Source organism: Struthio camelus, chromosome 14 (genome assembly GCF_040807025.1).
Source record: "Struthio camelus isolate bStrCam1 chromosome 14, bStrCam1.hap1, whole genome shotgun sequence".
In the NCBI taxonomy this organism is placed as follows: Eukaryota; Metazoa; Chordata; class Aves; order Struthioniformes; family Struthionidae; genus Struthio; species Struthio camelus.
In genome coordinates, this window is record NC_090955.1 from 9,768,323 (window position 1) to 9,795,359 (window position 27,037).

Consider the following 27,037-nt stretch of genomic DNA (forward strand, 5'->3'; position numbering starts at 1 on the left):
GGCCCCCCGGGGACCCCTCCCGACCGCCCCGGAGCTCCCTGCCGCCCCCGCGGAGCAGCCGGCGGCCGCCGCCGCGGCGCTCACAAGATGGCGCCGGGGCGGCGCGGCGGCTCCTCCCGGCGGCGGGTGCCGCCCGCAGCCGCCCCCTCTCCGCCGCGGCGGGGGGAGGCGCCGGGCCCGGCCGTCGCCCGCTGCCGCCTCCCGGCACTTCTAACCTGCTGGAGGGTGTTATTAAAACAAAAAACAAACCCTCAGTGATGCAGATGGGCATTAAATCAAGGTGATAAGCAGTAGAAATTCCCTTCCTCTTCCCCCTCCCTCTCCAATACTAATTAGATCCCAGTTGCTTCCAGTACCGTGTTGGTTGCTTGTGGCTCTTCCTGGGCTAGGTTGGTTATGTGTCTGAAATTCCCTTTATGTCCAACATCTACTCTGAATAATTTTGGAAGTGGAGTGGTTGCCGCAGCTTCTACCTTTGTGCAATACCGCTAAGCACCAGCTTCCGGGTTTTTGTATGGCGTTCCTCCCTGCAAATACATGCTAACTTTGCTTCTGTCAAACTTTTGTTTCCCAGTGAACTTATACTTGCAGTTCGTGAGTAGCGTGAACTGAAACTAGCTATTAATATCCTATAATCCTCAGAGTACGTCTGCTGCTTAAACGGGGGGAAGGGCAGGAAGGGACTTTGTATTCCAGCTTGTGACTGAACTTCCTTGCAAAACGCTGGCATTCCAGTTTTCCTAGCGGGGGAAGGATGCCGACTTGCCGTTCGCGACGCTTAACCTGCTTTTGACTGCTTAGTAAGGAGGATGCTACGCCTGAGTGACAGCTTTGGAGAAACATCCTGGCAGATCAGTCATGGGTGCACGCTGCGTTCTTTGAAGGCAGACGGGCACCGCGGCACGAGCGCACAGCGCAGTCTAAGCCGGCCGCGTGTCCGTAACGAACGTCGCAGGGTCCTTCCTGATCGGCTTGGCGCTGCCTGGCCTCCCAGGTTTGCGCTTTTCCGGAGGAAGAGGCAACGCGGCGGCTGTCCTGCCGGCTCTCCCCCGGGGGGAGCGGGCCGCGGCCGGGCGGCTCCGGCCGCACGGGACGGGAGGCGCTCAGCGGCCTGCGCCCTTTGTCCGGGCCCCGGGCCTCGGTGGGGCCGCGGGGCTGCGCTCTGCGGTCCAGCTGCCTGCTCAACGGCCTCAATGGCGGCTTTCTCGGGCAGCACCGCGGCAACGGCCGGCAGGTCCCAGGACCTGAAGAGAAGGAGGGCGGCCGCTCAGGAGGCCCGGGGGGGGGGGGGGGAAGGCCCGAGGCTCGACTCCCTCCCGGGCCGCCTCCCCCCGCGGCGCGGACGTGCCGAGCAGCAGGCCCCGCGCCCGCCACCCCGCGCATGCGCCGCGCGGTCTCGCCACCCCCCCTCCTCCCGGCCTGCGCCGAGGTCGCGCATGCGCGGCGCGGCGGCGGCTGCCGCCCAAGGAATCCCGGCCGCCCCGCGCCGCCCCTTCTTTCTGCCACGTGTCCCGACGCGGGAGTTACCCCGCGGAGAGCGGCGCCTCGGCGGGGGCGGGGCGGCCCTGGCTGGCCCCGCCCCTCCGCACGTAGCGCTGCTCGGCCAGCAGACACCGCCGCGGCCCGCCTGGGTGCACCGCGACGACGCCGGCGGCCGCTCCCGCCCACCCCGCCGCGCCGCGCCGCGGCCGACCGGCAGTTCGGCGCGCCAATGGGAAGCCGCTGCCGTGGGGCGAGCGGCGGGGCGGGCGCGCGACGCCCAATGAGACGGCAGCACAGGCGCGGCCGGGCGGCGCGGCGCCCAATGGTAAGTGCGGGCGGGCGGGGCGCCGGCGCCGGCGGCCAGCCCGGCGGGGCGGGGCTTAGTGCCGCGGCAGCCAACAGGGAGTGGGAGTGGGCGTGCCCGGGGCGCCCCTGGCGCCGGCGCCGGGGATCCCCGTGCGCCCAGTGCCGTTTCCGCCCGGCCTGGGGAGAAGCCGCCGCCGCCGCTGCCGGGGGGGGGAGGGGCTGGTGCCGTGGCCGCCGCCGAGGGGCTCGCTCCCGCCGGCCGCGCAGGGAACGCCGTGGCGCTGAGCCGGGCCTAGTGCCGCGCGGGGGCCCGGGGAACGGGCCGGCCAGGTACGGGCGGGGCGGGGCGGGGCGGGGGGCGCCGGCCGGGCCCAGCGGTGCCGCCGCCGTGGGGGAGGGAATGGCGGGGCGGCCCGGCGGTGCGCGGCCGGGGGCTCCGGTGTTGCGGCAAGCGGCCCGGCCCGGCCCGGCGCGGGGGGCGGCGCGGGTCATTATGGCGCTGCGCGGCGGCCGGCACCGGGGGGTCGCGGCGCGGTTCCGCGGGCGGCCCTCACCGAGGAGAGCCCCCCGCTCGGGGGCCGCCTGCGGCCTGCATGTGCCGGTGGAGGAGGGAGGCGGGCTCGGGGCGGGCTGCCGCTGCCCGCCGCCGCCGCCGCCTCCCGGAGCGGCGGCGGGGGGGAGGCGGGGGCTGACCTGCGTTTTCTGCTTTCTCATGGTGCCTGCGCGCCGCGGCCCCCTCGTAACCCGCCTGGCGGGGCCGGCACGTGCGGGCGCTGCCGGGGGGCCGCCGGCCCCACTCGCCGCCGGCCGCGGCAAGGTCACGGCAGCCCGGGGTCGTCCTTGGGTGCCGCCGGGACGGGGCTCGGCGGCGGCGGGGCCGCGCGTTACCTACCGGCCGGGGAGCGGCCGCTCCGCGCTCGCTCCGTCCCCGCGCTCGTCTGCGCGGAGCTGGGCTGCGCCCGCCGGCTCTTTTTCAGCTCCCGGCGGCTCTGACTCCCCTTTAAAGGGCATTGGCCTCCGCACACCTTCCAGCGGCCTCCTGCGGGCTTTCTCTGGCCCATTATGTAACTGGAGCGCGGGGGGCACGGTCGGTCAGGCGAGGGCTGCGGGCGAGGGAACGGGCTTCCTGCCTTTTTGTGAAGGCTGCGGCTGGGCCTCCCAGGCCTCGGTGTTGGTATCAGAGGGCGTGTTGGTATAGTGCGCGTTTCACACGGTTCCCCCTCCCCACCGCCACCACCTTCCCACACCCCCAGCTCATTCTGGAACGGGTGTTATCACCGTAAGATTGGCAACATCTAAGATGAGAAAAAGAACTTCCTATTTCTTCAGTAGAAACAGGGGATCCCCCTTTTTATTGTATAGGAAATACTAGGATTTTTTTTTTTTCTTGTGGCTGACCCAGGAAGTCATGTTGTTGGCAGCCTTCTGTTTTTTGCTAGAGAGGTGCAGAGAGCAGGGTGTTGCTCGGCTCTGGGTCTTGTGGGGAAGCGTTCAAGGCAGTGACAGCAGCTGCTGTTGGCTCTGGAGCTCCGGTTGCTATGAGAGAAGCTTCAGTAGACTTGGCTGCTATCTCCAGGGAAGGACAGCAGAGCAGCCTCCATTAGTGTGGTGGTGAGGAGATGGCTGGCTCACGTTCAGAAAAGGGCTTTACTTTTGGGGCCACTTGGGGCTTCCCAAGTAGAAGTCTGTATGGTTTGGTACAGTGGGACAAAAACCTACAAGGTGGGTTTCATCGTTGTTCTTTAATTAATGGCATTGCCTGAGAACCTGGGCTGGAAACCCTGAGCTCCTTTTTTTTTTTTTTTTTAAAGTAGATATTTTGGTCTGTGTGGAAAGTAGGACGGTGAGAATTGATATAATCTTCCTGTTAACTGAAGGCTGCAGTCATGTCTCATTTGAACTCCAGTCTCCTTTCCAGCCAGTAACCGAGCCAGATGCTTTCCTTATTGTTTGTATGTCTCCTTCCTCCCCTTCCATCGGCTGGGCCCCACTTGCCTTATTGACTGGAATTTCTGCTGTGTGCAGTGGGTGTGTGCAGCAGACACCAGCCTGCTAATGCTGAGAAGGGATTTTCCATTCACAGGCTAGAGAGCAGTCAAAATAATGGCCCAGCTCAACTTTGCAACGGGACGCAGCTAGAGGAGTTTCCCTCTGGTCCTGGGTATAGAGCAAAAGCTATCCCCTGCCGCTGCTTGTGCGCTTGCATGTCAGTGTATAGCAAACACTGCTCTGCTGTGGAATACAGAGAGAAACATCCTGTGAATAACGTGAAAGATTCCTCTCTCTCGGTTGACTCAAATGCTTAATGAAGGAACAGTTTGCAGGAGGCCATTTTTGACGTGACTATGTATTGTGGAATCTGCCAGCTCCTATCCACGCTCTGTCTACTTGAGTGCAATAGCTTCCTTTTTTAAGGAAGAACGAGTGCCTTTCTTATCTGCTTAACTAACCGTGTGACGCTGGCCACTGTCTATATGGTACCGTATTGTTGAATGGAAGCTATTGGCGTATTCCAGTGGGTTTGTTAAAGGTGATGTAGCTAAAAACTGTTAGTTGAGGTATTGCAGCATGTGAGAGGAAAATACGTTAGTATTAGAAAACAGCTGCCATCTTTGTAAGCTAGCACCTAGAACGAGGAACCCCTCTCCCTGCTCCCTGTCAATTCCTGGCCTGGGTTATCAAATTCACAGTTACTGTTACCTGGAAGCAAAAATTCCAGGGTCAGAATAATGTGGAAGAGATTAAAATATGCTCTTAAATTCACTTGGCAGGCAGAAGTAATGCTCTAGGTGCAAAGCTCGTATAGTAACTTATTATTTGAGAATCTGTAGCACCCGAATCGTTTCAGAAGGTAGAGTGAGTAAGTAACTTTTAACCCACCCTAGAATACATCCACCTCTGCAGCAGAACGTGTTACCTGCTCAGTAGCATAGTGCAACATGACAGCAGCAAAGAACTGAGTTTTGTAAGGGTACTAAAACTGGCATCGGCAGTTTATTAAAGTACCGCAAGCGATCTTCATTGCTCCTTGGTCTGTTTACAGTCTCTGTGCATTGCTTACGATATCTCTGTACGTGGTAATGGGGAATTAATTTGTTGCCTCGCATCTTGTTGAATAACTGACACCACTGTGACAAGGCCGTGCCTTTTCATTTTACTGCCATATCCCAAGTGACCTGAATGCAATGGTCCTTAGTTAATGTTATCTGAGATTCTAGCCCAAGGTGAGGTGGTGAAATCCCACATAACATTTAATTCCCTTTTTAGAAAGAGTACTCAGTTACAGCCTGTTCTTATTTTGAGAAGTGATAAGTCAAAGTAAGGAGATGCTGTTGAACTGGATCTCTCTCAAAAGTTTATGCTGCTTTTTCGCTGGGAGGAGTTGATTTAAGTCTTCCAAATGCTCTGTGGAATCTAAAAGCATTTTTGATTAAAAACCTCAAGTGCAAAGCATACAAGGGAGAACTAAGCTTAATGTGTAATATCCTGGTCATGTAATTTATGTAGTCTGACTCGCCTGTGCTTTCTCCCATTTTGGACGGAGCAAACTTTTACCAACTTGTTTTGAATGACGTGATGGGATAAAAATGTTTCTATCTGTTCTGGCAGTGGTAGAACAAACATAATGAGTGCTCAGAGATTTGAAAATTAAAAAAAAAAATCATTATTTTCATGGCAATATTACTTTATTACAGCACGCTTGTATTCTTACTCTGTTGCTGCTCATGTGTGTAGCCTAGAAATCTTGCCAATGAAATCTTGCGTTATTTTCAGTCTATAAGAAAGCTTGTGATAGGCAAAAGTTTTTTTTAGAAGGTATGGTAAGAGTGCTTCCGCTGAAAGTATTAGAATGTGTGCTTAAATGTATGGCATGTGAGGTATTAAATCTTAGTTGACAATATTAAACTATTATTTGATTGTGAAATAAATATATTGTTGTATTTTATTTGTCGACTTAGTTTTTTTGCTCTTCCAAATTAAAAAGAAAAACAAACAGCTATGCTTGTTAAAACTATTGCAGATCTCAAAGTCAGTCTTTGGTCTACGTGAATGAGTTGTTGCAAGAGTTAGTTCATAGCAGTTTTGCTATTTATGTTGTTAACCTAGAGACAGTTTTGCACAAATCTAACTTAACCAAAAACCTTTGCTTATTTTGATAATGGAGGAGAAAAAATTGCCCCAGACTGTAATGCAATAAGAGTTAACCTTTTTCAAGCTATGGGAGCTGAGTTTCTCACTTTTTCAGTTTTCTCAATTCCTTACTGAAGTTGCAGGGATTTTTTTTTTTTTTTTAAACAGGATTTGCTATTTTGGTGGCAGTTTTCCAGTATTCCTGTAGCAAATCATCCAAGCAGCGGCCCCTGTCCCCGCTGAGCAGGGAGAATGTGCAGTTCTCCTGGCCTCCCCGCCGAGCTTGCAGAGGGGTTGGGCTTGCTAAGCTGCTGAAATCATGGCTAATGCCCACTGAGCAGGCTGAGAAACAGTTTTTCAACTGATCCTAGTTTAATTTTTTTCTATAATTAGCAAAGATGCTCTTTGTCTCAGAGGATGATCTGCATGACAAATCAGGAGAGTCTTGTTCATCTCCCCCCCCCCCCCCACACACATCCAAGCTAGTGGTGAAGTATTATTTTCCTGTAACAAAAATAGGAAAAGGGATTTTTTTCTTCATTTCGGCTGACTGATGAGTCCAAACTTGAAAAGCTGCAGCCCAGAAGGAGAATTTTGCAATGAATAATAATCTTAACACTAGCTTCTGTTGCCAGAGACCCTACAGAAGTGTCAATGTTCAAACTGTTTAAATTGTAAATTTGCAACTTTGTGGTCGTTAAATCTAACTTAAATTTGTAAGAATGCACACAAATTATATTTTAAGCAATAAATATGAGGAAGAAAAGTCTTCTCGGTCAGTTTGATTTTTTTTTTGTGTGTTTGGTAGGTGGAAAATAACTTTTCTGAGCAATATGGGGAGCATTCAGAAAGCGCTGATGTGCTCAGTCTTCAAGGTGGGAAAATGTGGGAGGACTTGTCAGAAGTTTGAATGACTGGCGAGCTTTTAGTGAGCGTGAGAAATAATTTCTTTTGTGGTCAAGAATCTAATAGTCCTGCATTCACCAAATATTAAGAAAAAGGGGGAATGAGCAGGGAGGAAAGTAGAACAATAGTATTGAGAAACACCCACACTGAGAAAAAGCCAGGAGTCTGGCTTTTAGAATAAAGCTTAAAAGTGATCTGTTGTTTTTGCTAAAGTTTAATCCTTCAGACTTGATAACGCAGCCACTTTTCTTCCCTGAGGGTCGTGGAAGGCCTGAGTTTAGCAGTGGAGGTGTCCTAAGCAGGCAGATTTATGCAGTTTTTAAGACAGCAAACTTTTTTCCTTATTCAACTAATTCTAAATTCACTTAGGGTTTTTTTTCACTTACAAGCAGCCTTTTGAGACAGAATGTGAGTTAGTTTTAAAAACAAAATCTTTCCGTCGTGAAGCAATTCAAGGTGGCTTTAAAGTGAAAAAGTGGCAATGGTTTTGATGTGTTCATATTTAGAATGTGATTTAAAATTGCATTCGTATAAACACTGGAAATAAGATATTGCATGTTTTTGGGAGCTGCTCATTTCCTGACTCAGGCTTATTTCTGTTGTCCTTGCAGAGCTCATACCACTCCATGAGATTGAGCTGGGTTTTCTTCAGCAGCCTTGTTGGTCTGCAAGATAGAACCTTTCAGCTATTAAGCCAATGGCACAGAAAAGAGTTTGCAGTTTTGATGCGAAGAAGAATCCTCTTGACTTTATAGTGAGCCAGTTTGAAAAGCAAGTCTCTGATAGGGAATGAATCTGAGACCACATCGTGAAATTTTTTAACAGAACATGCCTGTTGATGATGATTCAGTTTAAAAAAAAAAAAAAAAAGTTAAGCAGGAGCTTTGCGTTTCAGTCTGTCAGTATCAAATAATGCAGTGTCTTGGTTTTGCATAGACTTTGTATCATTAAAATAATTGGAAAGTGGCTTTTTTTTTTTTTTTAAATACTCGGATAAGGAAGACCACTTAGGACAACTTTGGACTGGAAGAGGGAAAGAAACTTGCTTCTGGGAGAGATGCAGAGGAGATAGCTGGGAGGAGGTTGGGACTAGGAAGACCGAGTCTTTTCATCACAGCTCCAGCCAGGTAGTGCAGCAAATAGGAGCAGAGGAGCATTTCTCAGCCTGGCTCTGTCTCGCAGCTCTGCTCCTGCCCAGGTTGTCTTTCTGGCGATGGTCTTAGTTGCTCTCTAGCAGTGTACCCCTTCAGGGTGCCTGGGTGGAAGCTGCTCCCAGTAAGCAATCCTCAAATGCTTTTTATAGGCGAGAGTGGAGAAATGGGACTGTATCCTTGCTTGTAGGAAGGAAAGAATGCACTGGAAAAAGGTTGCGAACCACTGGTTTAGGAAACTAAGTGCCCTGGGGATTCAACATGAAACATTTAAAATAGTAAGCATGTCTCAACCTGAACTGCAGTATCAATTTATAAATACTTGTAGTCTGTTTAGGTTAAAGGAAGAATGTGTGAACCTTTTAAATCCATGTGGCCTGTAACTAAAGACACTAAAATGATTTCCTGTTTGTTGGTGGCATTAGGTTCAAATAATTTATAGTTCTCCTGCAAGAATGCTTTCAGTAACGTGGCTGTAGATTAACTTTTGCCACAGCAGTGAGATCTGGAACTTTCCTGTTAATATAGCTAAGGTGAACTTTTGAAGAAAAGAGCACTGCTTGATCAAGTTAAGTAGGACCTGATTAACTGCAGAGGAGAACTGATTTCTAATTCAAGTTCCTGTTGCAGTTTCATGAATTTCAAGGGTGTTGGGCATGAAGATGGTCTGGAGGTTGGTCTGGAACGGGGAGGCTGAGACGGTGAAAGTCTGGTTTGGAGCTTGCCGCAGACTCGCTTTGTTGTGCGGTTCTTCTAATGTGCACCTCAGGGTTTGCTTGTGTGTGAAAATTTGCATGCATTATGCTGGAACGGACGTTTGTGACATACTGTTCTTTGCACGGTTTTATGGAGGTTTCTGTTACGCACTAATGATATGGTTCCTTGGCAGTCAAGCTGACCTGATGTGGTGTTACCCCAGTCCTACCTCCTTTGCCACCCTGACTTCTGCGTCTGCTCTGGCACGTGCCTGCCCCTGTAAGCTCACTACTCAGGGAGGCTGCCTGGCTTAAAACAAGGACGTTTCAGTTGTGGAAGTTTGAATTTTCTACTGTCTTCTCCTTGAACTGCCTCACTGTGGGGTCAGGGTAGCACCGGTGCAGGATGGAGATGGGGAGGCCGCACTGAAGCGGCGCCAGCTGAAGTCAGCTTTAAACTATTGCAGAACTGCACCCTGAGTGCGAGGTTACTCCGGGTGAAGCTACATGAGACAGCTGAGTAGATCTAAGGGCTCCGCTGCTGAATGGGGAAAGTTTGGCTCCCCCTTCCTCTCCCACCCAGCAGACGGTTCTGCCTTTTCCATCACGCCGATTCTGGTTCTCGTTTGAATCCTTTTTTGAACCGATTCAGCTTGCTAATCTAGCAGAAAGCTATTTTGTTTATGTTTTGTTTTTTGCTGGATGATTGTTTTGCCAAGATAGTGAGTTGAGCTGGCTCACAGAGAGATTTGACAAGCTTCCAGAGCCCTCACAAAATGCATAGGGGAGAACATATGGGTGGAAGCGCAGAGGATGTGGTGGGGAGCAGAGAAGGGGATCGGGGTCTCTGCTTTTTAGTGGCAGCGTACTGTGCGACCAGCTCAAGTTGTCTCATGTAACTTCACGCTCCTCTTTTAAAGGAAAGCGAGCTACTGTCTGTCCTCTGCGTGTCCACCGAAGGGGCCGGTGTGGAATCTGTGATACGCTGTAGGTTTATACCTTTGGTTGCTGTACGTGAAGTGTTTTCTTTAGACAAACCTATAGTTCCCTGGTTGAAAATTGCTAGTGTGGTCTTTCTTTTGTCTATTCCTGTTTCCTCAGTAAGCTGGTCAGAATAAAGTTTTAGTGCAGACTTGATTTGTGGTGTTTGAGTGGTGTGTTATAACCAAATCATGGTGCTTAACTTTGTCTTAAAACAGCAAATTCTTTTGAGTGTGTTTTTGCAGAAAGCTAGGATAGCAGTGAGTTGAAGTGATTCTCGTTTTGGAAAATGGCAAAATATTAATTGATGTGCAACTATTAACAATTCTATATAAATAAACGCATCACAAAATGCTTATTATTCTTTTTTACCTGATAATTAGGAAGTTTTTATTTTGCAGTGGCTTACCAGTCATTATGACTTGTAAAAATATCAAGGCGCTGCAAAAAAGTTATGAATTACTGAGGGTATGTTGTTAATCAGATGTATTAAAATATAGCTTTGTTGAAAAGAATATACAGATGTGAATGGGACTGGAACAATGCGAAAACTTTATTTGACCAAGGCTAGTTGCAGTGGAAACTTAAAGCCTGTTTCTTGAAAATATACAACTTAGTTGTAGCAGCTTACGTTTGAAGTTATTTAAATGGCGACATGTCATGACGTCTCCAAATGCCTATTGCTGCACAAAAAATAATGTTGGGCATGAGCGCTACCTCTTGTAAGCCAGAAATCTCATCTGTTATGAGGGTAATCTTTTATTTTGTTATAAAATCTTTCACAAATAGCCCCAAAACAATTACACTGCAATAAGTGAACCAAACAGTTGCAGCGATAGTATTCGCTGGGTTGCGCAGGGCCACCGATAGCAGTTGTTGCGGCTTTGCTGTGTGGTAGCTGGGCCCGTTGCTTGTGAAACGCCTACCTGAGTTGTAGGGTGACACATGTAGGTACAGTTGCTGTATGATTACTGCCCACCTCCCCTCCTGCGCTCTTCAGTTTAAACTGAGTACCCACGTTGGGCCCTTTATGTGATAGGGGACTGTCAGAGGGTGGAAAGTTTCACTGAGTAATTGACTTTGCGGTATTTCTGTGTGTGCCATCCCAAACCTACATATTATACGTATCTCTTCAGTAGGAAGATCTTTACTGAGGTTAAATCTACTCCAGTATAACTCGCCAAATATAAAAGAAACACCTCAAACCTCCTTCCCTGGCCCCACCCCAAACTTTTCAATTTAAAAAAAGCTGTTCTTAGATGCTTTAGCTAAAGTAGAAGATACTCGGATGCAGAGTTGATGGCATCCTTTACGCAGTTGTGGATATTGCAATTTGTTAGCACTGGGAGAAGACTGGTGCCTGCTACTTTTCTGGGTTAGCTCCCAAAACACTCTGAACGCTGTGCGGGTCAGTAAGAGCGTTTTAAGAGCTGGAGCACAAATGTTCTTGCACCTGCCAGTGGAAGCCCACCGTTTGGTGGGTTCTCATAAGCCACGGCAAATTTAGAATATCCTTTATGAAAATTCGACATACGAAACTTGTAAGGCCAAAAGTCTACTAACTGGGAAAGCATTTTCCTCACAAACTACCAGAAAATGCAATAGGAAAATTAGCATGCATCACAATTCCTATTTCGTGCTCCTGTATTTCTAGTCCTTATATAAGCAGACATAAGTAATAAATTAATGAAAAAGAAAGTGCTAACACATTCTGAAAGTGCAAATATGCATTGGAACATGCTGTCATTAGGCCTTTTTGGATACAGATTAGTTAGCTTGAAACTGCAATCAGCAGAAACTCGTTGGCATTGCACATGAAGAAAGGGTATCTTGAATGAGCAGAAAAAATGAAGTGGCTGATCCAGATGTTGACACAACTGCCCTGGTTTTCAAAGAACTATATAAAGATGCAACAAGGATCCTTTGGATAAGATACTTCAGCTGAAAATTCTGGCTTTGCCATATCAGACACTGGAGATGAATGGGGATGATTTAGGAGCAAAAACAGTTCTTGTGAGCAAAAGTTTCTAGCTTGCTGCTGCTCCTCTCGTGTCAGAGTTGAAGGATTCGCTGTTTTTCCTGAATGATAATAGAGTAGAGAGTTCCCATGAGAGTTAGTGTTGGGGCAGTGTTTTGAGGGAATTCTGGTATTTTCACAGTTTTACATGAAGACAAGCTTGTGAGGGAGGGAATAAATGGCCTTGATGCATACTTGAAAGTGATGGAAGCTTTCTTGTTTTTTGTAAAATGAAATTACCCAGGTTGTTAAGAAAGAGAGTTTTAGAGAGAGAGCATGTGGGTTTAGAATGTAAAAATCTCCCTTGAACAATGGGAGTTGCTATGGAGTTGTGTTAGTATTGAGAAGGTTTTATTTATTTTTTTCTATATGAAAAGTTGTATTGACTTAACTAAAGAGATTTAAAAATCTCTCCAGTTCAACTGATTATCCCTGCTTGTTGGGAGATTGCTGCTTCTCCTCTGGGATGCCTGTGTGGTTTTCTGACCTGCTGCAAATGTGAAATTAAGCAAGTGAAATTGCCACGCTGAAAGGTGAGGGTGATTTGAACGTCTTCACATGGTCTGATTTGGATTTCTAGGGGCTTTTAGGATTTTTTTTTTTTAAATTTGTTCCCCCCCACCCAAAAGTCTAAGATGCAATTCTTTGAGAGCACTTTGTCCTATTCTTGTAATGGCTAAATCTACAGATTTAGCTCTAGCTTTCACTTGCATGGCTCAAAACGTTGTATATGACATCTTAGAAGTGTTACTCTGATTTTACTGATAGGAAAATTAAGGCTCAAAGAAAAGGATTAGCTTGCATAGGGGATCTTATCAATGTTGCAAAGATAAAAGATGGATTTCTTTACTCCGGATCTAGTGGTGGAAATAGCCTATTTTAGACTTTTTAAAATGGCTGTCTCACCCTTACCTCTATTATAGATTTTAATGCAATTAGCCTACTACAGAACGTGGATTCTGTCAGTGCTGTGTTGCCTCTATATATAACCTTTAGCTTCTTAACAGTGGTATAGTAAAACAGTACCATTGATACTGACGGTAATAGGTGTGCTACAAGTACAATGTATGGTGGATATAGGTGAAAAAAAATCTACTGTGAGTTATTGATGGGGAAACTTGTAACGAGGCCTGGTATTTTTTCTGTTTTGTTTTTTACTAGCATTGTAATGATATAAGATCAGGTTAAGAACAACGTTGCTGCTACTGATTTGTAGTCATCAGAACTGATGAATTATAGGAAGGGGCCTTCAGGGTGTCTTTGGCAAACTGCTTGTGGATGCTTAGTGTATACAAAGTCTAATTGCATTATTCAGGAAGGTGATTTTTTTTCTCTTTGCTGTTTTCCTCCTTTATTGAAATCATTCTCCTATCGGATTGTTACACAGCTGAGATTTTGATAGTTCTCAGCTTTGCCATACTGACAAACTCAAATTAATCCTAAAATGACTGGTGGATGCGGAATTTCTCTTGGTTAGAGAGTGTTGTCCTGGTCCTGAGTATTCTCTGGTTAGGATTTTGTTTTAAGGAGAATTCAGTGCCTTTGCTTGTATTTGAAAGGAAAAGAAGGAATGGTGCAGATCAGGAAATGCTGGCCTGAAGGGAAGAGTTTCTAGTTTTCTTCTAGAATGCGATGTTTTGTTACACATGAAATCTGTCTAGCTGTGGTGTAGTCGCCTTCCGTCTTACCCTAAACTCGTCCAGTCTAGGCAGTTGAACGTCTTCCTCCTGAATGCCGCAGACCAGCGTCCTTTATGCTTATGTGAAGCTGTAACGGGCCACCCATCTCCTTAAGAGTGCCTTCATACTTCTAAATGTGCAGCATCCATCATGCTATCAAGCCTCATTTACTCAAGTAATGGGATTTTTTTTGGATTCGATTCCATGCACTTCCAGGTTTAAAGAGATTCCTAGCTGTCGACAGGGAATAGGGCGTTGATAGCTCCAGTTGGGAGTAAGAACCGAGAACGTAAGGTGAGAACGAACGAGTCGTTCTCCTGGGTCAGACTGAAGGTTTTGTTCATCTCTGACAGGGCCACAGGTAGGTGCTTAGGGAAGAATATGAAGTGAGAAGACCACAGGCTCCTGGCTAACATCACTAATTTCAGTGCAGTAGTTTATACTGTTAAGTACAGCCCTTTTCTTAGTTGCTTTGATTTCAAATTAGCTGTCCTTCAAGGAGGGGGGAAAACTGGACTATTATGGCGTGTGACTGTATGGACAAATATATGTCCATCTTAATCCTTTGTTTATGTAATTATGTTTTTCTGAGGGGTGAGGGAGAGCCTTGCTAGTGATTGAAGCAAGCACTTTTAAACTTTGTTTGAACTAGCCTGTGTAAGTTGAAAGATATTTTCTGCAAGTGAAGGGATGATGGTCGTCCCTGATTAGGTAGTCAGATAAACATAGAAGCTGTGAATGTGTAGCTAAGTAAAAATACTGATAAAGATAGGTACTGATAAATGTTAGTACTGTGAATGTGAAAGATATTTAAAATTGCATTCCATATGTTTGCTAGAATTCCATGTTACATAAGATGAACTGTAGGGAAGCTAATTTCTTAAGTTTCTGTTTACGCAGTGGAGAAGGATCCCCCCTCGAAGATGTAGTTAGAGCCGGAGCTTCACTTGGGTGCTTTGAAGCACCCTCCAAAGGCTTCTGAGAAAGTGTTTGATATAGTTTTAGAAAAGATGTGCACTGTTTTGATAAAAACTACTAAACGTACTCTGGTTGTTGTGAAGACTTAATGGCTTGGGTTGGTGCTCCTTTTGGACCTCTACACTACGGTCTATTACATGATTTTAAATTTTCCCCACAGAATTGTGGGAAATCCTATGCTGGTCTGTGGACTGCGTTAGACAAACACGGGCTAGTTCGTTTGTAAGCTGCAATGCCAAGTATAGAAATGACTAGGTGAGATTTTTTCCAGTCTTTGTTAGGTGGAAAGTCAAATCACCAGTAGGTTTTTTTTGGCCTTAAAATGCATAGTTATGCAAATACTCTTAGTGGTGCTGGAGAAGAAATGAGCAAAGCCCTGAGCAACCTGATCTGAGTTGGCCTGGCTATGGGGGGAGAGGGGTGTTCGAACCATTTGACCTGTGGTGGTCCCTTCCAACCCAGACTTATTCTGCAATTTTGTGGAAATTGGATGGGGTGTAGTAGGTGTGGGGAGTATCTTTGCTTTGAGGGGACGGGTCAAAGAAGAAGGCAAAATCCTCTCAAAATCTAGCAAGAGTTGTGCAGGAGAAATTCAATTAACAGTGGAAAACTAAAATATCTGGGGTTGTAACTTTGAAAGGACGTGCCTGGCTCTAGAGAGGGCTGTGAAGAGGAATCAGCTCTTAATTTACTGCCACTTAGTATCTTTTTACCTGGTTAGCATAAAATATTTAGATAAAGATCTCATCAGACATGCACAGTAGTGAGATGATAAAGTGTATTTAGAGAGCGCTGAACTGTTTTGCCATATTTCAACAAAACATATGAATTCATCCTGTTGCAAAGCAGTGCATTTGTTAGCAAAGCTGCAAAGCTGGCCGTAGAAGGTGAAACCGTTTTAGAAAGCAGTGGCTCAAAGGATTAGAAGGTCATTACAGCTAACTGTCTCTACATGATACTTGGGTCAGTATTTTTTTTAAAGGGTTAATGTGATTCTTGGGCACATTTAAGAGAAAGGAGGAGGGGAGAAAGGAGTGTCAAGCAAAAATAAATAAGTAATCTTACAAACATTGCAACATTAAGAGTGATACTGGAATTGAGTTTTGGTTTCCGTGCTTCAAGAAGAATGCTGGTGTCTTTGGAGAGAATTCAAAGGACAGCTGCAGAAATGATCCAGGGACTGGAAAATAAGCCTCATGATGGGAGGTTTAAAGGAGCTCAACTTACTCAGCTTATTGAAAAGACAATTGAGAGAGGACTTGATCTTTCTCTAAAAGGACTTGTGAGATTTGCTGACAAAGGCATAGCAGTATCAACTGAAGTTAGGCACATTAATCTTGAAATAGTTTCATAGCAATGACAATAATTAAATGTTGAAGTGGTTTACAGGCAAGGGGGAAGGAACAAGCATTCATCTTAAGTCTTTAAAATAGGCCCAAATAATTTTTTTTGGAGAAAATATACTGTACATTTTTTGATGATGGTAATGGTCCTTTCCTGATACTGGGATTGAAGAATCTTTGAATGTTTCATGCCATAACCCGTTGGAGCAAGTTCCCGTATATGCACTCGCTGTCAAATCCAAGGTCCTGATGTTAAGATTGAGAGAAGAAAGAGTTAACTTGGTGATAGAATACTGCTTTGCATAAGACTTATAAGATGTGAAGGGAACTCTGAAATTTAATGCTTTGTGGCTTGCATCTTTGGAACTCTGTGCTGAAGCGACGCAGTATGGGAAAGATGTTTAGGATATGGTTAAGGCTTTCTGAAAGCCTCGACAGTGAGGCACTGATGTAACTGTGTACAGTCACTGTATTCAGATGAGCGTTTCTGAATTCCGCTTGACCACAGCAGAAGTCTGTAAATCTTTTTCATCCTTTTTTAGAAACTGTATTTAAAAAGTTGCACAATGGCAATATATTGCAGTTCCTCTGAAAGGCAAAGTAAGCACAAGCTCTCCTAGTAAGTGTCATTCTTAAATTTATGTAGGGTATGTGTAGTCTTTCAAGTTAAGTAGACTTGATCTGAAAGCTTATTCATGTTTGAAATAATGTTAAATAGTTGTCAAAAGCAGTATTCTGTTGGCACTTTGTTGCTGCTTTTCATGCCATTTGAATCGGAGTGCTTCAGCGATTCTGTTCCTCCCTTGCTTTGTAAATTCACCTGCGAAACTGAGTGACTCAGTTCAGTAATTGCTCCACATGATGCTTGTATTTTTTATTTTTGTTTGTCCATTCCACCACTCCCTCAGTGGCTGTTGAGTTTCTGTATTTTCATAGATTACTGGTTCCAGGTGGCTTTGCAGGTGCATGGAGCTCTGAAATTCCCTTCCAGTGGCGCTCCAAACCTGCTGCTTGTGCAGCCGGAGCTCTTCTGGTCTGCTCTGCATGTGCGTGCAGGTATGCGCTCTCCGTCTCGCCTGTGCCTGCACACCGAGGTTGGCTCGCAGGGCTACCTGGGCTGCCGTCACCTTTCCTCCTGGGTGGCCGCATTCCTGGCTGCTCCATACTCCTCCAAGGGAGGAGCTTAATTGGTGTCATCTCAGTAACGATGAGGCAAAGAACAGGAAATGCTTCTGTGTCCCAAGACAGACGAGGTGTTTCTTGTACATTGACCCTATTGAGTTGTCCCATAAATTGAGCTGCTGCTTAGGTGAGAAGGAGGTTGTCTAGCACCTGCCAGCTTCCTTGATTAAGGCCAACAGCTTAGTAAACTTCAGAAATGTGTTGGGGCACTGCACAATGTAAAGCAAAGGCCTTTAGCTTCACGATCTAATGCCACCTCTGCTGCTTATTGTGTCCCGTCAGCCTTATCCACCTTAACCTGTAGAAGCTGCTCACAGAAAGTGCTACACACAACAGAGGTGGTGAAGGATTAGCAGTAAAGTCCCCTTCCTTACCTTCCCTCTCTGGTGGTGTGTCTGTGTTATCGTCTCCCTTTCCCCATCGAGGGTCCTGAGGGAGATGGATGTCCTGTGTTCCCTCAGCTAGAGGAGGGAACCTCAATCTTTTCTTCAGCATTAACAATCAAATTTCAAACTGAGGTGCAAATCCCTGTAAGAGGTTTCACAGTGTGGTTGTACATACCTGTGCTGAATTGTATTTGAGATGCTCGATAATTAAAACATCCTCGCTATATTACGCAGCTCGTAATAGAACATTTCAGAAACCCCGTGGTTGTGCCAGCAGATACGATTCCATTATTGATGTCTTACAGAACCATTTCGTCAGCACCACTTTAGCATGAGCTCTGTGAGTAGCAGCACCCTTAGCCAGCTGTTTGAATTCAATATTCCTGTGGTACCACCCACGTGTAGTTAAGGTGGTTGGTTAGCTGTCTGTGCTCAGAGAGAAGTTCTCTTCAAAGGTAGAAATTACTAATTTATCTGTAAGTAACCAGGAGTAAATTTATTCCAAGTGACTTTCATCTGTATTTGCTGACTGATTGCTCACTGCTGATTTTGGTCATCTGCATTTACTTTGAAAATACATTCAACTTGATTATCTCCTTTTCATCTTGTTAACCAAATGAGCGAGTAAAGAAAGTGGCCGTGGCTTGCAGCACTGTCCGTACCACTGAGCTTTGCGTTTCCTGCCAGCACTTGTGCTTAGATGGAGCATGTATTGGTAGCTTTGCAAATAAATGTCGCACCTTTCGTATCTGTGGTTTTGAGAATAAGTTTTTGATTATTTTGTTTTCCTAGAAATTTATTAAAGTAAGTTTTTGATTTCTTGCTTCACAAGAAATCATTTCTATTCCTTGAAGCTTATTTGTCCAATATATTGTTGGTTAACAATATATTGCTCTGTAAATTTGACTATCGTAAAATTGCTGATGCAACTGGGTGAACGTTCACTGTGCATAGAAGATCTGACATGCAGAGTAAGGGCATGCCATGCTACTGTGTGGGTAATATCTATACTTTAGGATCAGTGCCAAACTACAAATACATCATATGAGATACGAGTAAGCCAGAGGAGTGAAACAAAAAAAAAAATCCTATGAGCAGAATTTAGCATCAGCAAGTGGGTAGAAGCCTCAGGGTTTGAGGTGGAAGAAACGAGGCTTTTTTGCTGAAATGCTATCTTTGGGCCTTCATGATAGCTTTCTGCACCACCACTGACTCTGTCTGCTTTCTAATATGTTTTTATCCTGTGAAAAGTAGATCTGTAGGAAAAGTGTGAAGTTTCCTGGGGTCCCAGAAGCATCTCCAATGACTTAGGTAAGCCACTGTTCTGCCAGGATCTGGGAAAGTGCAGTAATCTGTGGAGTTTCCCACTAAGACTTTATTGAAAAGGGGATGTGTTAGGGCAGTTTTACAGTCTGAGCTTTAAAGCCTGTCAGAATGCTGGGAGATTTCTGAAATCTTCCCTGAGCTCCTTATTAACCATGTAAAATTCACTGGGTTTTAATGCTTCTCTGTGATTACATAGCTTAACTAGTAAATGGATTTGAATGCCTCACTCCCTCCACGTGCAGTACAGGTTGCGGTTATATATATGCTGGGTTTCCCACTTGACAAATTTTAGACAAATTGTTGTTTATTAGGACACGGCAAAAAAGCATTGCATAAGCTTCAAGTCAAGATGAACTTTCTTCCAATATGAAGGAAAGTGTATCATCTGCATGATCTCAGGTCCAGATGCAGTAGTGCAAAATTGCTGGTCGCAAGCCACAGAGCTCAGATTGGAGCTGAAAGGGCACTTACTGATCATTTTAGTGGGGGAGGGTCAAAATGAGCCTTATAATGGAAAGCAAGATTGGACCTTAACTTTGGAGTGGCTGCCACCGCTCCATAATTGCCACACTGTGTTTTGTTGCCATGGTTGCCTGTGCTGTGTCTCGGCATGGTTTCCTGGTTCCTGAGAGTGGAGCTGAAGCTGCCAGTCGCAGAAGAGCTGTTGTACGTGTTTGGGGAGTTCAGGCTTGCACTGGCAAGCAGCGATTACAGGAAGATCCAGACCTTGGATTTTTGAGGCTTTGAACAGTAGCTCAGTTTCTCCTCTTGTCTCTGCTCTCCAACAGATCATAGGACGAGCGTTAGCTTCACAGGACTTCAAACCAGTCTTGGACTTTTCTCTCGCTGCTGCGCAGGCCCTCTCGCTTTCTCAAGTCGTGGTTACAGGAGGAGTGAGAGGTGACAGCGTGAAATGGAGGATTCCTGAAATCCTGGGGGGAACGGAGGGAGGCTGGGGGGGGGGGGGGCCTCGCTGTGTTTGGATTGGCTTGGGAATGTTTTGATCTGAGGTCCTTGGCTGGGTTGCCATCTGCAGAGCCGGTGAATAGTTTTCTCTGGCACAGACCCTGTTCCTCAGTGTTGCATCATCTCTGGGAGAAAGGCCAGGTCCGGAGCCCTCGTACAAAGGCTTTCTGAAGCCGATGAAGCTTGTTCTGTGTGCGAAGCATCTCCCTCCTTCCTGTCGTCCTTTCCCCAGGATTCCTGAACCGGCCGCAGTCTCAGAGCCCCTTAGTAAATAGCCGCTTTATCTCAGCGGCTTCCTGTACACCTGGCTGATGCAACGTCTGTCTTTGAAATCCCTGCTGGAATCTCCTCTGGAGCTGTTTTGTTTGCCCTTTCGGGGAGGGGCCAGGCAGGCAGCCTTCGTCACGTGGGGCCCTTAAATAGATGTATAAAGGACGTCCAGCCAAACTTGCAGTGCAGAGAGTACTTAGTGGGATTACAGAGAAATCTTTTCCAGTTCTAGGACTGGAGGTTGCAATCCACTCCTGGCAACTTGTTTGTGGTTAGCCTTCCACTAGTCGCAGCTTCTGGACGCTGCTCAGTGCCAGTAAATTCTGCTGATTCTAGTTCTATATTCAGCGACTTCCCGTGACTCCGTGGACTGTTTGGATTCTCATGGGAACTGTAATTCTCTTGGTTTGGATTTGATCCTAGTTATTGCCCTTTATTGCACTGTTTCCCTCTGACCTTGCATGTGGTATAGGGTTTTCTCTGAAATCCCTTCAAAACACCATTCCAAATTCTAACGATTTGCGGGGGGGGGGAGGTGTTGTCTGACAACCTTTTTAATTTAGGGCTTGTCTACTTAGGCAAGCTTTAATAAGTTATGCTGATATACCCCTTTGTGTGAATACTGTTATATTCACAAGCAGCAAAATCTAGAACAAAGCCAGCCACTGGTTTAGTAGGATTAAACGAGCGTAGTTTACATCAAGTTTGTATCTTATTCTAACCGTAACTTATTTCCTGGTGGAGGCAGTCCTCTTAAATTTAGTCTGTCAAGGTGGGACTTTGATGGACAAGGTGTGGCAGACTTGGCAGTGGGGCTTTCTGATATCGCTGTTCCTGGTTGTCTGCTCTGGCCCACTGCAGAAACTTCTTGTCCCTGTAATAGTGTGTCTGAAAGGAAACGTATATTTTACCTGCTTCTGCTTGTCCTGGACTGCAGTTGATGAGACATGGCAACATTTCCTTCCTGCCAGCTGTTAGGGTGAAGGGACGCAGGCGACAGCTGGAGCACTAACATCTTCAGCTGCCACAGCTGGATTCACTGGAAGTTAGCTGTCAAGCACTTAATTTCAAAAGACCTATTCTAAAACTTTGCATTTTTTTTTTTTTTTGAACTCGGACATTTGACTGTTCTTCACCCTTATAGGAAAAGAGAGCAACAGTCTTGGGTTATAGAACAGGCACACTGATCAGGACATGTAATATGTTCCTCTAGCTGCAGAATACTTTTCCCCTACTACTGTCCCAAATCAAATGTTTGTAGAACTGAAAGGGGGGGGGGGGTTCCCCTCTCTTTTCTGTTTCATTGACTTTGGTAGCTTCTTCTACAGTCGTTTCTGTGCTCTCTGGTGTGTAATTGTCATTTTTCTCTTGTATTGTTGGAGCTCTTTCAGGAAAGACTAGAAAATAGTATTTGCAAAAATAAAAGTATTTCCTGGGGCCACCCATATTTCATTTTGAAAATATCCTTTTGAAACTTTAGCATTCAGAGAATCTATCACCTTTTACAATAACTTGTTATGCTGTGAGATACAAGGAATATAATACAGTGGTTTTAGCATAGAGGTGGGCCAAGAATTATCTTTTTCTGCCTCTTGATTTTTATGGGACTGAATTTCTCCACTACTGTCCTTATTTTTAAGGGTTATTTTGATGATTAACAGTTATAAGGTGTTAGCATTTTATGTAGGTTGTTATACTTTCAAATTGTTGTGTGCTTGTGAAGTTTGCTTTAAGAAAGCAATTTTTTTTGTTTATGGCCCTTCGAACTCCAACAAAGTTATGTGGACTTTGATACAACCTTCTCCACTGTGACAGTCTCTTTCCCTTTTTGAGGCTGTTATTCCCTTAAAATGTCTTTACCATGGTGCTGCTCAGCAGACTAAGTTGTGTGCAGCACTGCACAGATGCAGTGAGGTCTCTGCTTGTCAGCAAGGGGTGCAAGCAAGGTTATATTGTGTCTGCCTGTCGCTTCTCCGTGTCTGCCCGTCGCTTCTCCGTGTTCTCCTTAGAATAACTTGGTCTACCATGGACCCTGCTACTCTATAATTTGTTTTCTCTTTCTGATTTGGTTCGTATTTGTTTATGGAATTATCCTTGTGAATGACTCTTCAGTTTCAAAACGGTATAAATTAAACTTTCAAGTAAGGTTTTGTGATGTAAATTAGGAGTTTTAAGAAAATCCAGATGAACCCTAGTATGACTCCTCCGTCTCTTGAGTGTACTGGACTGCAAAGATTGTGGTAGAATTGTCCTGTAGAGTGTATTTCTGGAAGCTCAGGCTTATCTGCCCTTCCTTTATCTGTTATTACTTTTTGTTTTTCCTTCTATTTCTTACCAAATACCTGAAATCCTTAGCAGTTCTAAAAGAAAAGCACAGGCTAATTTTTGTCCTTCTCCAGAACAAAGAGGTTTTGCATAACTTCTTGACGGCTGAAGCAGCAGCAAAGTTTTGAGGTCATTCTTGTTGCTTTCCTGAGTAAACTTCAGTCTTTGACCAGTTGCTGAAAATACTGGACTGTGCATTTCCTAATTTCTTGGCTTGATGGTTTAGTTTCTTTCAGTTGCTTGCTGTCATCGTTGGTAATTCCTCAGGGTCTAGACTGCAGCTGAGTTTAAGTAAAATTGACATTTTCTGATTCTGTGAAAATGATGGAATCCCATGGATGGCCGTGGTTAAAATTGGCTTACAGTATCTTGAATGTAGTTTACCTAAAGTATTTTTATTTTCCAATTTTTTATCAGATTTTATCTAAATTGTTTTAACCTGTTTGTACCTCAGTTTTAAATGTGGTTTACGTAGCCTTAACTGAACTGGTTTACTCACACTGACTTTATCGAAGTGTGTACATTTGTAGACACACATTGAGGTAATTTATTCTGGTGCTTCCATAAGGTACTTTGAGGATGACTGGAATCATTAATTTAATTTCACATCTTACAGGGAACTACGTTCCTGAGGTGTAGGTCCATGGATACCAAAAGCTGTTCTGAATCTGCTGTGTCCTGAAAGCAGAGTCTCACCTTTCCCTGGATCAAGGGCTTGTGCAGCACATTGAGCAGGATCAGTAAACGGATTTGTGCTAAAATTCACCTTATTTGCTAAGTCAGCTTTTAATTTGTATCAGTTATCAGACTTGACTCCATCTTGTTTGACTGCGGAGAAGCTTATGAGACACCTGAAAGATGGTGGTTGAGGGCGAGATGTGTGCACAATCCAGAGGAGGGTAGGATAGTTATTTTCAGCGGTTGTACCTGTTCAGAATGTTCATGAAACTACAGCGTGTCGCTTATGTTCTTGTTGAGTTGTTGCATTTTGACACACACAACAATTTTTAAACGGTATTCTTATTCTAAGAACTCATTGGTGCTTTATCGTGGCTCTCCAGTCCCCAGAAAACAGGATAAACTCTGAAGCAAATGTATGCATATAAGCATTTCTTTTTGCATTTGGTTACTTGTGTATATAACAGGCGTGATTCTCAAGAAACTCTAAGACATCAGGTGAATTTTTAACCGTTGCACTATGTTTCCCAATAATTTGGTTATCCTGGTGTGCATTACCTAGTTGTAAATGCAAGTGTTGTCCGTTATTTTGATCCTTTCTATTGTAAACTAGGATTGAGTTCTTCGAAACCCTGTGGGATGGATTGCTGTCTTACCTTGTCAGTCAGCTACCAGGTTGTACACAGTACTAATGATAACAGTATATACTCATGCAAATATTTTATTTTTTGAAACGGATACAGTTGTTTGCTTACTGCTTAGTGAATCCAGCTTGTTTTCATAGCAAAGCTAGGCTTATATGTTGGTAGACTGAGGCACAATCCAAATACCTTTAGGAATCTGTACATTTTAGAATAAAGTTGGAGCTATGTCACTTAAGGGTTTGTCTGCTCTGTTCATGCCTCTGTCTTGCTGTCTATATGGAATAGTACATCTGCCATGCTGGGAATGTGGTATGTGTTAGTTGTTTTAAACTTGCAAAACGCTTGACCTGATTCTGTTTGCACTAAATATTCTTGCCCTTCTGTGAGCATCTGCCCTTTCCATGAGCTTTACAGGTTCTAGAAAGCACAGGCAGCGCTCGCTCATATTGAGGTGGACTGCGCTTTATATTTGCGTAACGCTGGCTGGCATTATGTTTGAGGCAGGAGGTGTTCTGTTTTCAGTATGATAACTGAAGCACTGCATGTTTAGGTTAAATGTCCTGTAGATTGCACCGTTCAGAGATTTCAAGGGGAAGACATCAATGAATTGGAGCCAGAAGCCTGCCACGCTTTTTCTGCTGCTCAACTTGCAGGATGGTTTGCTACTGATGCATATGACAGCATAAGTATGAACCAGTCAAAATTTGCTGGCTCTGTCCCAGACAAGGTTGATGGAGAGGATATCAACTCGGGCTTGGTGGCAGAGTTGCAATTTCCAATTTACCACCAGCTCTGGCCCACGACAGTGCAAGCTGCAGGAGAGGAACGTGCTTTGAATTTCACGTCCCTGGCAGTGGCTCAAGACCTGAAAGATGTGCAGTTCATGGAATTATATATGGAGCTCATCCTATATACGTGACTCATCGGCCTGTTGCCAAGCATGGAGGAGAGGATGGCAGTTACCATTTAGACACCAGGAGTCCTGGGTTGTCGAAAGTCTCGGGACCATGTCCGCTTTTGGAAAACAAATACCTGGGGCTTTTGTCAGGGAGGTACGGAAGGTTGTAAAGGGAGTTCTTGTCTGTCCTTTGCTGTCTGCAAATAGGAGGTATGTGAGAAACAGTCTTTGCCTCTGTGAGCAGAGGGGTTTCCCCATCCTTGCGCCCTGGCAGACATTTTGAGGTTTTATATAATCAGAAAAGTGTTTTTCTTGTTTTCCCCTTGGTATGTTATGTACAGTTACCAGTATTTGGCAACTGCTTTACCCTTAATTCTGTGATCGGGGAACAGTGCAAGGGGAGTGTTACTTCCCACCAGAAACTGTGTAACATCACCTGGGTGTTTACCAAATGGTGTTGTAGTCCATCTGGACACCTGGATTCAGATAGCGATTGCAGTCGGTGGGTCTGTGTCCAGGATTTTTGTTAGGTGGTGAATTTTCCAGCTCTCAAATATTGTGTAGAGCTGGTCAGTAGCTGTTGGGGACCACAAGTGACCAGAGGTGTCTGAGACCGAGGAAGTAGGGCTTCATTGAGGTACTGGTGAAAACAGGAACAACCACATCTTGAAGGAAGCTAGTTATTTTATTCACCCTGCTTAACTGTCTCTGATACTGATTTTTAACAACAGAAATAATGAAATAAGTTTCCAGCAGTGAGTTTTCTATGTCTGTTTTATTTGTAACATGGAAGACAGCTTTTGTGGAAGGGAGCTGAGGGAATGCTACTGGTGTTGCATCCTAAGCAGAGTTTTGAAAATTAGATTTACTGTTATAGCGGGTGTTACCTAACCTTCACTTGGCCAATTCTGATGCCTTAAAGTCCTTTCTGTTGATACAGGATGTTACCTGAAATAATTGAATAACATATCTTTACACCCTAAGGTCACCCTTTATGATTTTGATTTGAAGGTGAGTTTCTTAGTTTGTGACCTGAACTGAGTGAGAAGTGAGGGTCATAAAGCAATGGGGTTATGCAGGTGGATGTTCATCTCAGCCATTCTGATGATGCTGGGGAAGGCTGGGTGTTTTTTTATTGGTATGACTGGCTTAGGGGACAGGAGTGCTGATATCAAACATATGGAAAAATATATATTTTCTAATACTGTATTTTCAAAAGTAGCAAAGTATTAGTTGCATTTTAGGCCATTAAAATTCCTGTTTCCGTTTGATTTCTAGAAAAACTGTATCATGAGGAAGATAGGTTTGTGCTGTGATTGAAGCCCATCAAATTTGCATTACGTTTCTGAATGCTGGGAAAACTTCTTTCAGTGGCTCTAGAGTATACTTTTTTTTTTTCCCCTCCCTCCTGCATGGCTGTATATTTTTGGGGCAAGGTAGGAAGGAATTTGGGGATTGGAAGGACAAGTTTCTTAGCGTCTTTCCCCTTGATCTTTTAGGTCCAATAAACATAACTGTGCTTTTTGACCCATACATGCAGTAAATCAGCCAGTTCAGTGAGTGGATATTTTGATCTCACCCCGATATTTTCTGTGCATGAGAACATTTTGAGTGTTTGTAGGCAAAGTTTCATGAAGACCACACTGTAGTTTTGCCTGAAGGTGATGTGGCCTTGGATGACAGTTGTGAGATTTGTCTCAGCAATTCATTGTGAATGCTACATTGTCAGAGTTGAAAGTACAAATCAACCAGCAGCAGTAAAGGTCAGAATCGGAGCCCCAGCGATGATTGAGCAAATACTCCTGGGCCAATATAAAAGCAATTGAGCTAGTGTTCGCCTTGTCTAACCTTTTGTTTTGTAGTTCATGTTTCTTTGGTATTCAGTTTTCGAGAAGTGGGACTGTTGTGCTGAAATGGTCTGGTATTTGTACAGTGTCGATGGAAAGAGTTTCCCATGAAAAATGACTCAATTTGTCCCAGTTACCCCAAGGTTGTTTCAGTTCTGCTGAGTCACGAACAGGGAGAAGGTTGGAATTTGTCCTGGTTGCGTCTCAGGCTGCTGGCAGCTGGTTATCATCGTAGGAAAGGAAAGAAATCAACAGGAAAGAATCCAGGGAAATATTAAAAAGATTATTTAAAAAAAAAAAAAGGACTTCTCCCTGAAAAGGGAAGGGTACTTCAGACACTGGGGAACTTGTATCAGTTTCTTAACCTTTAGCCAGAGTTGTATGTGAATCAGGGATGAAGGAGGAAGTGATGTCAGTAGCTTTTGCGCTGTATTTTAGCAGCGGAGCCTGTCTCGTGTGGTCTCAAAATGAAGTCAACGTGGCTGCATCCCGATAACTGTAGGTGCACTCAAACTCCAGAAACTCTGGAGCTAGAGGGGCTATAAAAAGGAGAAAGTGACCTTATCCACCAGCGGATCCGCGTTGTATCCTGCTGGGGTTATCCTCTTGACCGGTATCTGTCACTATAAGCCATGGGTTTGTACAGGCTTGTGGATTTCCCTAGATGTGTTTTTTTTACTGAATTTTTCCTTTTTTTTTTTTTTTTAATGCTGTAGGCAGAAAAGCTCAGGAGGATTGACAATGTGAGCTGCCAGGCGCTGGGGACCAGGGTGCCATTTTTCGGTCTTTGATATTGTCTCTGGATGATGCACGGTTTCCTTGCTCAGTTTACACACGCACACTTCG

The 27,037-nt window shown here is 45.2% G+C and overlaps 1 protein-coding gene across 6 annotated transcripts in view; it reads left to right on the plus strand.

The window, feature by feature from the left end:
* Positions 1–1,967: 1,967 nt before the first annotated feature.
* The window catches only part of SETD5 (SET domain containing 5), a 74,619-nt gene continuing 49,549 nt past the window's right edge, over positions 1,968–27,037 (plus strand). For all 6 annotated transcript variants that reach the window (XR_011134532.1, XR_011134531.1, XM_068907359.1 and 3 more), the window contains exon 1: positions 1,968–2,118. The gene's annotated coding sequence lies outside the window, so the exon portion shown is untranslated. The remainder of the gene's footprint in view (positions 2,119–27,037) is intronic.